This window comes from Danio rerio, chromosome 25, assembly GCF_049306965.1.
Source record: "Danio rerio strain Tuebingen ecotype United States chromosome 25, GRCz12tu, whole genome shotgun sequence".
In the NCBI taxonomy this organism is placed as follows: domain Eukaryota; kingdom Metazoa; phylum Chordata; class Actinopteri; order Cypriniformes; family Danionidae; genus Danio; species Danio rerio.
The window spans coordinates 36,362,501-36,379,523 of NC_133200.1; the positions used below are offsets into that span (position 1 = coordinate 36,362,501).

Here is a 17,023-nt window from a genome sequence, read left to right on the forward strand (position 1 = left end):
TGCAAGAGAGAGAGACTGTCAGAGTGTGTATGAGTGTGTGTCAGAACGGTGAAATGCATTACCTGCCAGCTTGGGCACGGTGACTGCTTAATGAGATATTGACTGGCCATTGAGAGCATAGATTTTTGATTTAGCTCCAGTGGTGTGTGTGTGTGTGAGTGTGTTTGGGGAAGACAAAAAAAACTGGCATCCAGACAGTCTGAAGATGGCGAGAGGAAGAAAGCGGATGGGGATGAATGAGTGAAATCGAGACCGAGCAAACGAAAGAGAGTAGAAAGAAGAGAAAGAGAGAGAGAGAGCTTCTCTGAAGAATTGGAGTCTGGCACTTCCCCTGGTTACCCATGCCATGCACGGACACACCCATCCTCACGCTACATCTGAGCCCTGGCGCCTCGGACAGTTTGGCATGAGTCCCATGTGCCAGTCTCAACTCACCCTCTTGGCAGGCAAGACAATCTCCACTCCAAAGAGAGAGAGAGAGGGGGAAAAAAATCCTTGTTACATCAGATGCTTCTGTCTGCACTCAATCAAACCTGTGCTAATTTTATCCTGTTAGCCTTTAAGTCAACATGAATCAAGTACTTACTTCGCTTACTTTCCCGACAGACCAAATGATTGCTGATTCATCGGTACATGTTGTTGTACTGATTTACACTTTATCCTCTAAATTTGGCGGATGTGCTTCGTACCTGAAGGAGTATTCGAAATGTTTAGTTGCAATGGAAGTAAATGGTAAGCTTATTGAGAAATCCCAAGCTGTTAAGAGCCTGACCTGTCATGAACCCAGAGTATTTATTTCATCCAGAAAACATTCCAACTAGCCGGAGCAAGAGATCTGATCAATTCCAGAACAATAAATCAAGCCTAAAGGCTAGTTTATACTCTTACATCAAGCGCATGTGTGTTGGAAAATTTTTTTGAGAGGTGCGCATCAGCGTTGCTTCAGCAGTTTCACGAAGGTGTGCGGTCGCATAGCCCTTGCCATGGCTGAAGCAACGCTGACGCGCACCTCTCAAAAAAAATGTAACTATACGTTGCAATGATACATAGAGCAAGCTCTGTAATTGGTTGGCTTGTTGGCCGAGTGTGGGCGGTGCTGTGAGCGGCGAGCCCAAAGGAGCGATTGTTTCCAAGTGTCGAATCCTGTGTAGTATCTCCAGATGTTTTGTGTTCGCCTTATGATTATAGTTCCCGCCTTTGAATGAGCGAGTTTTAGCTACTTGTACATTAAGGTAGTGTTCTGAAAAAATAAAACACCTGTGAAGAAACTTGATAGTGAAGAACATAACATAGTTTACTGCCAGCTAGCGTTTCAGAAGTGCTATTGCAGTGCAACACAAACTGCATGCAGAAGTATAAATGCACATCTACGGGCAAGGTTAGCGCCGTAGGGCTTAATTTGAGTCGCAACATGCCAGATCCAGAACCGGCACCTTTGAAATCTGATCCAGCACCTTACCCATTCTCCTCCTCCATCCGCTGTTCACTACTAATTTGTTCCGCGACTCCCCAACTCTCTTCACTTTCGTCTTCGACAACCAACGCTCGCCCTGACTCGTTCTTGACAACCCTCGGCTATCCAACATCCAGCTAAACCGCTGCCCTACGCTCTCCACTTTTGTGCGCGAGACCTCCACATCCTCAGGTAGCATGCCGGATTTGTTACCCCCATCTGTTCCGGGACCTCACGATTCACAAATTAAGCACTGGCCGTAGGTCATGGCAATTGCTTGACGCAGAAGTATAAACCAGCCTTAAGGCTTCATTTACACAATGATGTGGCCAAAAATTAAAAAGGTTTTGCCTTACCTTTTAAAATTGTCACGTTATAAGATGTTTTTAAAAAGAAATGGCCAAAGACGCTATATTATGTATAATTATCCATTATGTAGGGCGACACGGTGGCTCATTGGTTAGCACTGTCGCCTCATACTGTGAGGCGACAGAGCTAACCAATGAGCCACCGTGTCCGTCACCTCACAGTAAGAAGGTCACTGATTCAAGTCGCAAGTTGGCGTTTCTGTCTGAAGTTTGCATGTTCTCCCCATGTTCACAAGGGTTTCCTTCGGGTGCTCCGTTTTCCCCCACACTCCAAACACGAGGTACAGTTAAATTAAATAAACTTAATTCGCCCTAGTGTGTGTGAGTGTGTATGGGTGTTTCAATACTGGGTTGCAGCTGGAAAGGCATCAGCTGCGTAAAACATTTGCTTAATAAGTTGATGGTTTATTCCGGTGTTGTGACCCCTGATGTATAAAGGGACTAAGCCGAAGGAAAACGAATGCATATCTATTACGTTTTTAAAAAGTTTTACATTTATAAGATGTTTTTAAAATGATTTACACATCTGCAAATATGGCCAAAGATGCCATATTGCGTATGCCAGGTCGGTTTTAGGGCTGTTACCTTGTTAGCACACCGTACCTACGGAAGGAACTATGTACTGTTGGGGCCTCGCTGCTCATGTCTATGTATAATTTACTGCGTTCGTATGATGCGTCTCCCCTTGTTGGATGTAATGTGAAGTAAATCCACATTTTGCTAATATAGTGTTAGCAAACCCTTGGACAACAACAATCTGCCACAAAATCTACCATTGTTGTGCACTCTCAGAATTAAAGGTATGCAAGCTGTCAATGGGGTGCTACCTTTTCAAAAGGTACAAATCTGTACCTATGAGGTCCATATTAATACCTCAAGGGTACTTATTGGTACCTGAAAAGTACAAAAGTTTCCCATTCAAAATTTGTAGGTAATAATATATACTTTTGAGTTGCCAATATGGACCCTTCAAGTACAAATGTGTCCCTTTTCAAAAGGTACCACCCCAGTCTCATACTTTTATTTCTGAGAGTGTGTCTTTGTTTGCACTTGCCTTTTATCTACACCTCCCTAAACACATATCAGAAGACTCTAATTGTTCGAAGTTTACACGGACACGACAACACATTCTGATTCATGCATTTTCAGGCCATTGTCTTGTAAACGAACAGGCAAAACGCATAAAAAGTTGCATTTTTGGTTGAAAATGTTGTTGCGTAAACGACATCTAATGCTTTATTTTTATCTTCTCCAATCTGAAACGATGTTGTTTCATGTTGACTTAACGCTTCAACCTAAGTAGAAAGGCGTTTCTTATTACTGGAGTTTTTTTCTGTGAGGCATCAGGCATTGTTTTTAATGTTTGAGAGATTTGACTGTTCAGAAGGATAGTCATCTCACGCCTTCGGAGTAATTTCCTACATTGACTCCACGTTAAGAGCACAGTCGTAAGGAGTCCTTTGATGTTTCAGGCTGTCAGAATGTATTTCAGGCCTGCCAGAGTTCTCCTTCTCACAGTACTTCGCTGATAACACATTCACCACAGGTCCAGCTGCACCTACACACACACACATACACAGCGTGTTGAAGCGCACATGCACAAATGCTCTACGCTCTCAAACACAGAGCAGGGTGAAAGGTGATTATTCCTGCACTCAAATGCAGTTGGATAAAAGGGACTGTTTTCATTTGAAGACTAGGAGAATGAGGAAGCGTGTAGACGGATTGCACTGCAGACAAACAGTGGGGAAAGGTTGTACGCACTGCCACATTTGTCTTCAAAGTCTCCCAGGGAACAGACTATTCCACTAGGTCAGGGTTTACTGAATCTTCCGAAATTCAGATGAGGGTTGAATCTATTACTCTAAGCCAAGGTTAGTCGGGTGTACCTGGTGTAACTGTGTGGATGCGTACTACATAGGTCTGTGTGCACAGGGTGCCTGCTACGTACTCTCCAGGTGCAGAGTGAGATGAAATCGTGTGAGACCGCTTTGGTCTTTCGTTCACACAGGCTGAATGCGGCAAACCACAGTGGTGATTGAAGGTGCTCCGAGTCGCACCGTGCTTTGCTTGCACTTCAATTCTAAGCACGTTGTTTTGCCCCTTTTCAGGGAGTGTCTTTTTCTCCTTATCTTCTTTTTTTGCCCCTCCTTCCTCCTTTTGAACACTCCTCGGAGAGCCGTCCACTAACCTTTTGAAGTTGCATCAAAGAGGAAATGGGGGGAAAAAGGATTATCGATTTTGCGTTTTGTCAGACTCTCATATGAAAGAATGAAGATGCGTGCAACAGAAAACTCTAGTGAACAGGAACAGGGCCACTCTCTTCGTTCTTTGCCCCTAAACAGGTAAACGAGAATCCCTTAGTCCCGACTTCGCCACCCTGCCTCCTGGATCTCCCAGGAGCCCTACTCCTCAAAACTGTGCTTTTGTGCTGTTAATCCCTGGGTAAATCAAATCCTTTTTTCAAGACAGACAAACCTGCTCTTTCTACCCTGAAGATGTCAGATCTCTTATCGGACGTTCATCGGACCAGTATCATCTTTCTTGTAAGCTCGCAGTCTTGACCCGCTTTCTCTGACAAGAGTCTGGAAAGGGTTGCCGAGGGTTTGCCGGTAATCAAATCTGCACTGCAGGCATGCATGAAGGAGTGTAGTTGTTTGTGTTTTAGAGAGAGCGAGCGATTGAGAGAAAGAGGGTGACCCAGGGGAGGTAGATGAGATCTGATTGTCTCCTTTTCTCCTCACTCTTCGGTGACCCCGCTGTGACATAAGCAGAGACCTCTGGGGCTCGTCTCAAATCATTCCGATACAGGAGTTTTGATTTCAGTCTTGTTTTTTTTTCCGCCAAAGGTTACAATTTGAGATTTTTATGCTGGATCAGGGGGAAAAGAAGTACTTGAATTGAACTTGAATTCCACCTATGGTAAATGCGAGCAATTCCGGCATTATGGATGTGAGATTTGCAGTACAGACTTGAGAACGTACAGCTTAAGAGATCCTAAACATCTAAATCTGTACAAGTGTTTTAAAATAAAAGTGAGGTAAACAAACATGCGTTATGGACAAAAGTGATATCAAAAGGATACTAGTTGGTGTTTTATAGGACCTTTATGAATGTGTCAGATGTGAAATTGCCACTTGTCCGACTTTGTTAAATCAAATAAAAATGGTTTGAAAGTGTTGTACAATACAAGCCTTAACTAACAACTTTGCTATTTTGGAGAAACCTTTTTTTTTTTTTTTCCCTGGCAAGGTTGACATTTGCATGGGATTGCTAATGTCCTATCTGTGTTGCATTACCGTCATGTTACACAATGTGTCAGTGGTCATTATTCTGCAAGTTTAATGCACAGCTCAGATCCGAAGGTTCCAGGAGTGTCTATTTTTAGAGTCTCTTTCACCATTCCCTTTGCGATGACGATCTACAGCACAACTTTTAAAGTAAAAGTGTCTTTTTTTTATATGCACATCAATTGGACTTTCAACTGCTTATGGTAATAAACTGAAGGCTTTGAATTCAGGATTCAATCCCAAATCAAGGTAAAACTGTATTTTAAACATTTGAGGCCCCCAAAAAAGGTGCGACATCAAAAACGAGACCTCCGTTTTAGTTCAGACTGAGGAGCAGGGTGCTGCGGAGTGCATACTTGAGAGGCCAGAGAGTTCATCCTCCCGTCCTCACCATGGAGATCAGCTTTAATGTTCTCAAGAATGGCAGGAGAGAGAGGAGTAAAATGTGGGAGTATCCTTCTGAATTTTTATGAGATTAGGGAAAAAGGCCTGAAAGAGAGAGAGAGAGAGAGCTGAAAAAGTGGGAGGAAGGGCAGAACAATGGAAGCAGCTTCAAGTGGGAGGCTTGATTGCGGAAGCAAGATGAGCAACATTGAGTTGATTTAGAGGGGTTCCTGCCGGGGCCATCGAGGGTCCCGCTGGTCCGTTCTACTCTGTATGTTCAAGCACCTGTACTTATTCAAATGTGAAAGCAATAACAACACTCCAGAGTGCATGGGTGTTTCCTTGTAGTGGGATGCGGCTGGAAGGGCATCCGCCGCATGTGTAAAACATGTGCAGGAATAGTTGGCAGTTCATTCTGCTGTGGTGACCCCACTGATAAATAAGGGACTAAAGGCTGATTCATGCTTCTGCATTAAATGCACGTGTATGCCCCCGCGCAGCCTTCATGTGGTCGCATAGCCATCGCCAGGGCCAGACGGAATCTGCGGACGTTTTTTGTCATTTCTGCGGAGAATTTTGGTAAAAATCTGCGGAATTATTTTGGGAGTACCCAGCGGAGTATCATAACTAAAACCTTAATATATGAAAAAAAGGTAATAAATTACTGAATAAAAACCGAATAAATTCAGATTTACACATTTACTCAAGTAAATAAACAGAATTAATGATGGGCTAAAAATCTGCAGAAATCTGCGGAATTCTACGGAAAATCTGCGGAATTCTGCGCGCACAGATTCCGTGTGGGCCTAGCCATCGCCGTGGCTGAAGCCATTGTGCACCTCTCAAAAATATAACTACACGTCTACAGTGCAAGCAGGGGTGGTGCTGAGAGCTGAGAGCCAATGGAGCAATTGTTTACAAGCGTCGAGTTCCTGATAGAGACTTTTGTTTTGTGTTTACCTTAAGTCAGGGGTGTCCACATGGTCCTGAAGGGCCAGTGTCCTGGAGAGTTTAGCTCCAACCCTAATCAAACACACCTGAACAAGCTAATTAAGGTACTAGGTATACAAAAACATCAGGGCAGGTGTGTTGAAGCAAGGTGGGGCTAAAGTCAGCAGGACACCGGCAATTCAGGACCGACTTTGCACACCCCTGCCTTAAGTTGATGCACGTCTGCTGATTCCCGCTTCTGAATGGGCAAGGTAAAGCTACTTGTAGCATTTAAAAAAAACACCTGCTAAGAAACTTGGGTTGGGGGGTGTTGCAGACAAAAGTGAAGGGGAGGGGATGGGGGGTGGTTTTTGGTGTTTAATTGGACCCCCTATAGCAACTCTGGGGGTCCCAAAATGGCATGGACCCTTAGGGCGCACTCACACTATGCTATCCGAACCGTACACAGGCCCGTTTCCCAGATTGTTTGAGAAGTGTGAGTGTGCTGAATTGGGCTCAGGCGCGGTTCAGTGAGCCGGCCCTGGCCCGATTGGAAGTGGTGTGCCAGAGCGCAGTTCACTTGGGCACTAGTGTGAGTGTAAAGCGAGCCTGAGCCGGAAACTGAAGACGGGACGTGACTTTAGGGACTGCTTCATATGGATTTATTAATCGGGGGGAGACGGAAGTAGGGACAAGCGTGCTTCAGCCCGGTTCAAGGCAATTGTACATAGTGTGAGTACGCCCTTAGAATCATCCTAACTCATCCCCCCCTGCCCCAGAGACATCCATACTACTTGCTACTACTAGCATCCAGCTGTCAGTGAGTACATTTACATAGACAGTAATACTCCCATTTTAATATGGTTAAGTCATATCATGAGCAAGAGTCTACTATGTAAAGAGTAGTTTTCGATTAACCATAACTCGACAAAGGTAATGGAACTAAGCAGAAAACAAATTAAAACATGAGGTATTCCTGTTTTAGTCGCATTATTGAAGTGCAGTACAGACATGTACTGCAATCAAATACCGCAATCAGACTATTAGCGGTTTGTAGTACTTTTCGTTACATTTTGCAATAGGACGCACACACGTTAATATCACGAATGAAACTTCAGAGGTAGCCGGTTGCTTGAAAACTTGCATCCACCATCGTCTGTTTGCACGCATAGTGTGAGAAATTAACTGCAGTTCAACTCATCACAAAATTAAAAACAATATACCATATGGTGCCAAGACTAGTGTTGAAGCTATCGAATGTTGACGTAATGACATTAAACGAACTATGTATTATATCATTTAAAACAGGAACATAAAAGAAACATTCCAAAAAGCAACTCATGTAACACTATAATCATATCATTGTCATACTCAGATTAAGACAAACAATTACATTCCCGTAGTCCATGTAAACATAGTCAGTGTGAACTCTACACATATATCTTCATATAGACACAAGACGGCATTTACGTCGCAAGAAGCGCTGGCACGCCGTCTTCTGAAAGTCTGCATGCAGTCTGAGCGTGAAATTGTATCTCAAGGTTACTTTGATTAGGCCTGCTGTGTTCTAAACAAACCACATGGCATGAATTTAATTCCTCACAACAACAAAGCCAAGCATTCTCAGCCCCGCCGACCTCCGAAGACGTGTTATATATGCACATATATTTATTAGGAATTAAGTCACGCCTGTGTTTAATGATGAAGATGAAAGGATTTTTCGCCGTTATTTGTTTATTTAAAGCAGACAATAAAATCACTGGAGCTTTTCTGACGTTTTATGAAGTTTATGGGGGAACTATTAGCTCATCCTCACAACTCTGTCCTTTACAAATAACGTTTCAAGATAAAATGAAAAATCTTTCGCTCTATGTATCTATATATAATTTTACACATCTATCCATCTATCTATTCATCAATCCATCCATTTATATCTTTTGTTTGTTCTATTGTTCTATTGTTATCTATCTATCCATCTATCTATCTATCTATCTATCTATCTATCTATCTATCTATCTATCTATCTATCTATCTATCTATCTATCTATCTATCTATCTATCTATCTATCTATCTATCTATCTATCTATATTTAATTGTTTTTGTTCTTTCGTTCTATCTATAGATCTATTGTTTTAAATATCCTGCCATCCATTCATCCATCCATCCATTCATCCATCTATCCATTCATCCATCTACCTATATCTATTGTTTGTTCTATCGTTCTGTCTATAGATCTAATCTTGTATATATCCGTCCGTCCGTCCGTCCGTCCGTCCGTCCGTCCGTCCGTCCGTCCGTCCGTCCGTCCGTCCGTCTGTCTGTCTGTCTGTCTGTCTGTCTGTCTGTCTATCTATCTATCTATCTATCTATCTCCATCTATCCGTCCATCCATCCATCCATCCATCCATCCATCTGTCCATGCATATTTATTTTTGTTCTATCATTCTATCTATAGATCTATTGTTCTATATATCCATCCATCCATCCATCCATCCATCCATCTATATCAATTGTATAATCTATCTATCTATCTATCTATCTATCTATCTATCTATCTATCTATCTATCTATCTATCTATCTATCTATCTATCTATCTATCTATCTATCTATCTATCTATCTATCTATCGTTCTATTTATCCATCCATTCATCTATATCTATTTTTGTTCTATCATTCTATCTATCGATCTATCATTCTATATATCCATCCATCCATCCATCTATATCAATCGTATATTCTATCTATCTATCTATCTATCTATCTATCTATCTATCTATCTATCTATCTATCTATCTATCTATCTATCTATCTATCTATCTATCTATCTATCTATCTATCTATCGTTCTATCTATCTATCGTTCTATCTATCTATCGTTCTATCTATCGTTCTATTTATCCATCCATTCATCTATATCTATTTTTGTTCTATCATTCTATCTATCGATCTATCATTCTATATATCCATCCATCCATCCATCCATCCATCCATCCATCCATCCATCCACCCACATCTATTGTTTGTTCTATTGTTTAATCTATCTGTCTGTCTGTCTATCTATTGTTCTTTCATTCTATCTATCATTCTATTTATTGTTCTATATATCCATCCATCTATCTATCAGAATTTAATGATGAAGATGAAAGGATTTTTCACTGTTTTGTTGTTTAATTAAAGCAGACAATAAAATCACTGGAGCTTTTCTGACATTTCCTGAAGTGTCTGGTGGAACTATTAACTTGTCCTCATAACTCTATCCTTTACAAATAACGTTTCACGACGAAATCAATTAGAAGCAATGGCTGACGTTGGAGATGACAGGAATTGTTTGCCCCGTTAGAATCCCGTGGGGTGATGGCAGGGGTTTGTGTTTGCTCTGAAGCTGTGCTTGGGTGTAGCGCTGTAGGGAAGCGGGACTGTGGAGAGGCCCTTGACCCGCGCCGGAGTGAAACCCAGAGCCCCCACCGCTTAAACAGACAGTCTGATTACTGATTAGGAGCTCGTTCCCTGTTGTGTGGAGCAGTTTGCATGTCAGCATCCATTCCACCCAACACTGCGCTGATTAAGAATGAGATGCCAAAGACGATCAAGCCTGGACTCACTGACTCTCTCTGTGGCTCTATTGTTTTCTCGCTGTTTGCTTTTTTTTTTAACTCTATCTATCTATCTATCTATCTATCTATCTATCTATCTATCTATCTATCTATCTATCTATCTATCTATCTATCTATCTATCTATCTATCTATCTATCTATCTATCTATCTATCTATCGTTCTATCGTGCTATCGTTCTATCGCGCTATCGTTCTGTCATTCTGTCTATCATTTGTTCTGTTCGTTCTATTGTTCGTTCTATTTATTGTTCTATCAATTGTTCTAGCTATCTTTCTATCTATCATTCTATCTACTGTTTGTTCTATATGTTGATCTTTCTACTATTCTATCCATCCACCGTTCTATTGTTTGTTCTATGTATTGTTCTATCGTTTATTGTATCGTTTTTTATATCTATTATTCATTCTATCATTTGTTTGTTTTATCTCTAATTCTTTTGTTCATTCTATCGTTCATCCGTTCTATTGTTTGTTCTATTGTTAGTTCTATAATTCGTTTTATGGTTTGTTCTATTGTTAGTTCGTTCTATCTATCGTTCTATCTTTCATTCTATCTATCGTTCTATCTATCATTCTATCGTTCGTTCTATCTATTCGTCTACCATTCTTTCTATTGATCATTCTATCGTTTGTTCTATCTATTGTTCATTCTATCTTTCGTTCTATCATTTGTTCTATCTATACTTCTATCATTTGTTCTATTGGTCATTCTATCGTTCTATCGTTCGTTCTATCTATTGTTCATTCCATCTTTCGTTCTATTGTTTATTCTATCTTTCGTTCTATTGTTCGTTCTATTCTTTATTCTATCTATCATCACTATTGTTTGTTTTATCTACCATTCGTTCTATCTATCGTTCCATTTATTGTTCCATCTACCTTTCTATCGTTTGTTTTAATCGTTTGTTCGTTCATTCTATCATTCATTCTATCGTACTATCTATTGTTTGTTGTATCATTTACCTTATTGTTTGTTCTATCGTTCGTTCCATCATTCATTCTATCTATTGTTTTGTCTCTAGGTCTATCAATCTATCTATTGCTCTATCGTTCGTTTTATTGTTCTATCGTTTGTTCTATCATTCGTTCTATATATTGTTCATTCTATCTATCGTTCTATCTATCATTTTATCCTTCTATTTATTGTTTTATCTATCGTTCTATCGATTGTTTATTCTATTTATCATTCTATAGGTTGTTATATCTATCAGTCATTCTATCGTTTTATAGTTCATTCTGTCGTTCTGTATATTTTCTATCTATCGCCCTATCATTCATTCTATCTATTGTACTGTCGTTCGTTCTATCTATTGTTCTATCCATCATTCTATCATTTGTTTACTCTATTGCTCAATCAATCGCTCTATCATTCGTTTGTCCTGTCATTCATTCTATAGTTCGTTCTATCTATTATTCGTTCTATTGTTTGTGCTATCTATTGTTCGTTCTATCTACCGTTTTATCTATCATTTGTTCTATCGTTCGTTCTACTTATGTTATCATTCGTTTTGTTGTTCATTCTATCAGTTGTTCTATCGTTTGTTCTATGAATCATTCTATAACTCGCTCCATCGTTCGTTCTATTGTTCATTCTACTGTTCATTTTATCATTCTATCTATACACTTTTCAATCCATCCTTCCATCCATCTGTCCTCCCATCTATCTGTTTATCTCAATCCTTCATATAGAGATAGCATTGAGTGCTGGCGTTCACCCAGGGTTCGCTCCGCAGGGCCAGTGGTGTTTTGTTGTTGTTTTGAAGGTGTTTTTATATATTTTTTTCTCCTCTTTTAGCCCATCTCTCTTCTTTTGTTGTTCCCCTGGGCTCCTTGTTTCTGGATGAGAGCTCTCCCTCTGCTGAGCACAGGTTCTTGTCTGTTCTTCCTCTCTCTTTTTTCTCTCTTTTTCCTCTGTCTGGAAGTACGCTGTGAAGCCGTCCATCCTGAACAAGAGCCGCATCAGCACCGAGGCGCTGAACTCAAAGTCCACATTTCTGTCTTTCTCGCTGGCCCAATCCCAAAGAGTTCTGACATCCTAATACACAGCGAAAAGATTGCAGATAGTTAAAAATATAATTATTTAGCAAAATTGTTGCAGTAGGGCCGCTGGACAACAGAGGTGAAGATCCATGTGCAGTTTATTTTAAGATTCTTGAGGCAGGCATTGGTCAAACACAGAAGCAAACTTACAGACAGGTAATCCAAAAGTTTGATTTTAAATTAAATTCAAGTAAATTGACAGTACAGGCGGCAAAGAATCAATCAAAGAATCCGGGTAGGTGTAGACATTCCTAAAGCACAATATTGGACTCTGTGTCATGTACAACACATCAAAGAAATACGTTTGTACGGCCCACTTGGAGCTCAAGCCCCACCCTCTTGGAGCTGGCTCCGACCTCCGTTACACCCTTCTTGCAAAGTCTGTGTGTGCGTGTGCTGTTTATGTGGTACGTCTGATTAGTCCATCATGAGATTCCAGCTGTGTGAGTGCAATCAGGGTGAGAACTGGAACTGGTGTGTGTGCACAGTACGTGATGGGAGTTGTAGTTCTTCCCAGTGGCATATGTGTTGTTCTGCACAGGCGAGATTGCTGGCGATGGGGACAACAATATTTCTTTCAAAATCTATTTATTTATTTATTTATTGATTGATTCATTGATTGATTGATTGATTGATTGATCCCAAAATCCATTCATCCAGAAATGTTGACTTTATTTTAAGTATTTTAAGACATTATAAGTAGCAGTATAGGTGAATTGAATAAACTAAATTGGCTGTAGTGTGTGTGTGTGTGTGTGTGTGTGTGTGTGTGTGTGTGTGAGAGAGAGAATGAGTGTGTATGGGTGTTTCCCAATACTTGGTTGCAGCTGGAAGGGCATCCGCTGTGTAAAACCTATGCTAGAATAGTTGGCGGTTCATTCCGCTGTGGCTGGCCTCTGAGTAATAAAGGGACTAAGCTGAAAAGAAAATTAATGAATGAAAAGTATTCCGTTACTTTATCGGCAGAAAAGTAATCTAATTACAGTTACTAGTAACTTTGTAACTTATAGCACTGGATGCGTGTTTAAACATTAATAATGAAGGAGATACACACACACACATGCACATCTTTACAACCACAACAAGAAGAATCAGTTGAAAAATCTTTGTTTCTCACTCTGTAATCGTTCCTTTTTTCCCATCCTGTTTAATTGATCTTTGGATATACGAGATCCCAGCCATGACCTTCATTTCCATGCAGCGACGGCCCATTACACACCGCACTCCTTACTCTCTTCTTTTGTGTTGTGCTGTTTTGTTTTGGGTCGATAGTTTCGAGGGACTGGAACGGCGATGATAGTGGCATTAATTCGTCTCATATGTGGACTGAAGGACACGAGAGCCTTCAGAAACACTATCACAGCCTCTCAGACCGGCTCTCGTCTTATAGTGACACTCCATAAATACCATCACTCAGTTAGCACTTACACAATGTGGGCGGCTGTGAATTACGGCGTCTTGTTTTAGCTGAGAGTGAAATCTCTTTTCCAGACAGAGACTGAATGCATAATACTGGCTTTAAAAAAACTGCATGGCTCATGTTTGGTCACGAGTCATTTGCTTTGACTATGGTGTCATTTAAGTTTTCACTTCTCTTATGTGCACGGGCAGAAATTAAAGTAAGAAGTCTGCATTGGCCAGCGCATACATGGAGTTTCTTCACTTTTGGTTGGTATATGTAGTAAGTCTTACAGTACCTGAGAATATAATATTATTTAATGAATAAAAGCTTAATTATTTATAATGATAATAAGTATTATTATTATTATTATTATTATTATTATTATTATTATTATTATTATTATTATTATTATATATTTTTTATTATCATTATTATTATTAATATGTTTTTTATTTTATTTTTAAATAAAGTTAAATTAATAAATAATTAGATAATTAATAATAAATATATTTTTAAAGATATTTTATGTATGACATTTCTGTTTGAAAAAAAAAATAATTTAATCCAATAATAATAATTAAATATTATTATTGGATTAATTTTTTTTTTTTCAAACAGAAATGTCATAAATAAAATATCTTTAAAAATACATTTCAACATTTATTACCCAAACTTATTTCTTCTGTTATTTATCTCTTCTTTTTACATGAGACATATTTTATCCTTTTGGCATCTTTGACTAATTATATGTTTGATTCCATTTGTACATTTATATTCTATAGCATAGAACCCATCCTAACACCCCCCCCCCCCCCCCCCCCAAATTAAAATTTCATCATACCTTTCTCATTTGATCCTTTTTCAATCATCTTCATCATTATATTCCTTTAATAATATGTAATTATACAACTTTTTAAATTGATTGATATCTTGACATTGCTTGAGAATCTGTTCTAGACTGTTCCATAATGTCACACCACATACAGACATACATACTTTTTAAAGTTGTCCTTGTTTTCAACCTCCTACGATTTTGTTCTTCTCTCAGTTAAAGAGCCACTCAGTTATTATAACTATTATAATTATAATTATTAATAAAATATATTAATTGTTATTAATAAAATATAATAATAATAATAATAATATTATTGTTGTTATTGTTATTATTGTTATTCTATATATTATTATACTATAACATTTTACATTGTATAATAATAATACAATTATAAATACTGTTGTTATTAATTATTATTATTTTTTTATTACTATTATATTTTTAAATGTGTTACAATGAAGTAGTATTATATAAATGTTTAATGGTTTTGATTTTGTTATTGATACCAATATGTATTATTATAATATTAATATTTAATGTTGTTATTATTGTTACTATTATTATAATTAATATTATTATTATTATCATATATATTAATATACTATTACATTTTACTTTTTTAAAGCTATTAAATATTAAATATGACTCATTTAATAATTTATAATAATAATAACTATTATTATTATTATCATTACATTTATCATTTTTATTAAATTGTTTCCAGTTTACGATAATTATAGTGATATTTACTGTTAATAAGTTGCTTTTTCTACTTAATTTATTGATTCACAATTTTATAAGATAATACAAATAACAACAATGCTGATTTTAATAGGCTTTTGGAATTATGAAATAATACATATACACTGTAAAACAATTGTTAAATCAAATGAACGTTTCTAGTCATTTCAACTTACATCAATCATTCTGACAAAAAATGTTAAAATAAATTAAGTTTAAATATAGTTCAATTAAGTAAAATAGTTAAATATTAAGTTAAATTAGCTTGAACTTTGTATAACTGTAGTTGAAATGAACTGAAATGTAGTTGAAAACTGAAAATAAGTTAAAGCAACATACAAATATTTCTTGTCTTGACTTTGTTATTACATTTTTTTTTTTTTTGCACTGTACAGATGACTTGATGATCAGCAAAGTAATCAGCCATTGAATGTTGTGGCAGACCCGATCACGTGTCTCTCCATCTACAAGACAAAAAAAAAGCACCACAGTTTCCTCCAAACTCCACTGCATTGTAGTCTGCAAAGATGAAGCTGCAATCTTGATTTTGCACATTACAAAAAAGTTCTGAAATGTACAAACAGATAGCCTGCTGTGAGGATGAGAGACAAAACATGCCCTTTCCGTGAGACTATGCAACCACACACACACACAGACACACACACATTCGTTCGAGAGATTTGTCTCGAGATGCGTGAGAGCAAGGTTTGTGCACGTCGCATTTGTGTAGGTGGTGGATGGCATGCGGTTTGTGTTTCTATATGGAGACCACAAAGAAAGGTGTACAGAAATTAAACATTTGTGCATGTGTGTGTGGGTTTGTTTGCCTGATCTAATCTCAACTGCACGTTTTGTGCTTTTAAAGAAACTCTTTTTGATTGTACAGCTCCACTAGAGTTGAACATTGGACTTTTACCTTTTTGAAACCATTCAGCTAATCTCTGGGTCTGGCCGGAGCACTTTTAGCTTAGCTTAGCTTAATTCATTGAATGAGATTAGACCATTAGCATCTTACAAAAAGTGTGCAGCCAATCTTTGGGTCTGGCAGGAGAACTTTTAGCTTAGCTTAGCATAATTCATTGAATCAGATTAGACCTATAGCATCTCACTGAAAAATTTCACCTGATCTCTGGGTTTGGCATAAGCACTTTTAGCTTAGCTTAGCACAATTCATTGAACCTGATTGGACCATTAGCATCTCGCTGATTTTTTTTTTGTCACTCTCTAGGTCTGACTGGAGCACTTTTAGCTTAGCATAATTCATTGAATCTGATTAGACCGTTAGCATCTCACTGAAGATTTTTAGCCAGTCTCTGGGTCTGCCAGGAGCACTTTTAACTTAGCTTAGCATAATTCATTGAATCTGATTAGACCATTAGCATCTCACTGAAGATTTTTAGCCAGTCTCTGGGTCTGACAGGAGCACTTTTAACTTAGCTTAGCATAATTCATTGAATCAGATTAGACCATTAGCATCTCACTGACAGTTTTCAGCCGATCTCTGGGTGTGACAGGTGCACTTTTAGCTTAGCTTAGCATAATTCATTTAATCAAATTAGACCATTAGCATATTACTGAAAAATTTTAGTCAATCTCTGGGTGTGACAGGAACACTTTTAGCTTAGCTTAGCATAATTCATTGAATGGGATAAGACCATTAACATCTCACTGAATTTTTTCAGCCGATCTATGGGTCTTGCAGGAGCACTTTTAGCTTAGCTAAGCATAATTTATTGAATCAGATTAGACCATTAGCATCTCACTGAAGATATTTAGCCAATCTCTGGGTGGGACAGGAGCACCTTTATCTTATCTTACCATAATTAATTGAATCAGATTAGACCATTAACATCTTACTGACAGTTTTCAGTCAATCTCTGGGTCTGTCAGGAACACTTTAAGCTTAGCTTAGCTTAGCATAACTCATTGAATCAGATTAGACCATTAGCATCTCATTGAAACTTT

General features: G+C 38.3%; 1 protein-coding gene across 3 annotated transcripts in view; it reads left to right on the plus strand.

Annotated features, from left to right (window-relative positions):
- roraa (RAR-related orphan receptor A, paralog a) overlaps positions 1 to 17,023 on the plus strand; it is a 526,177-nt gene that overhangs the window by 415,000 nt on the left and 94,154 nt on the right.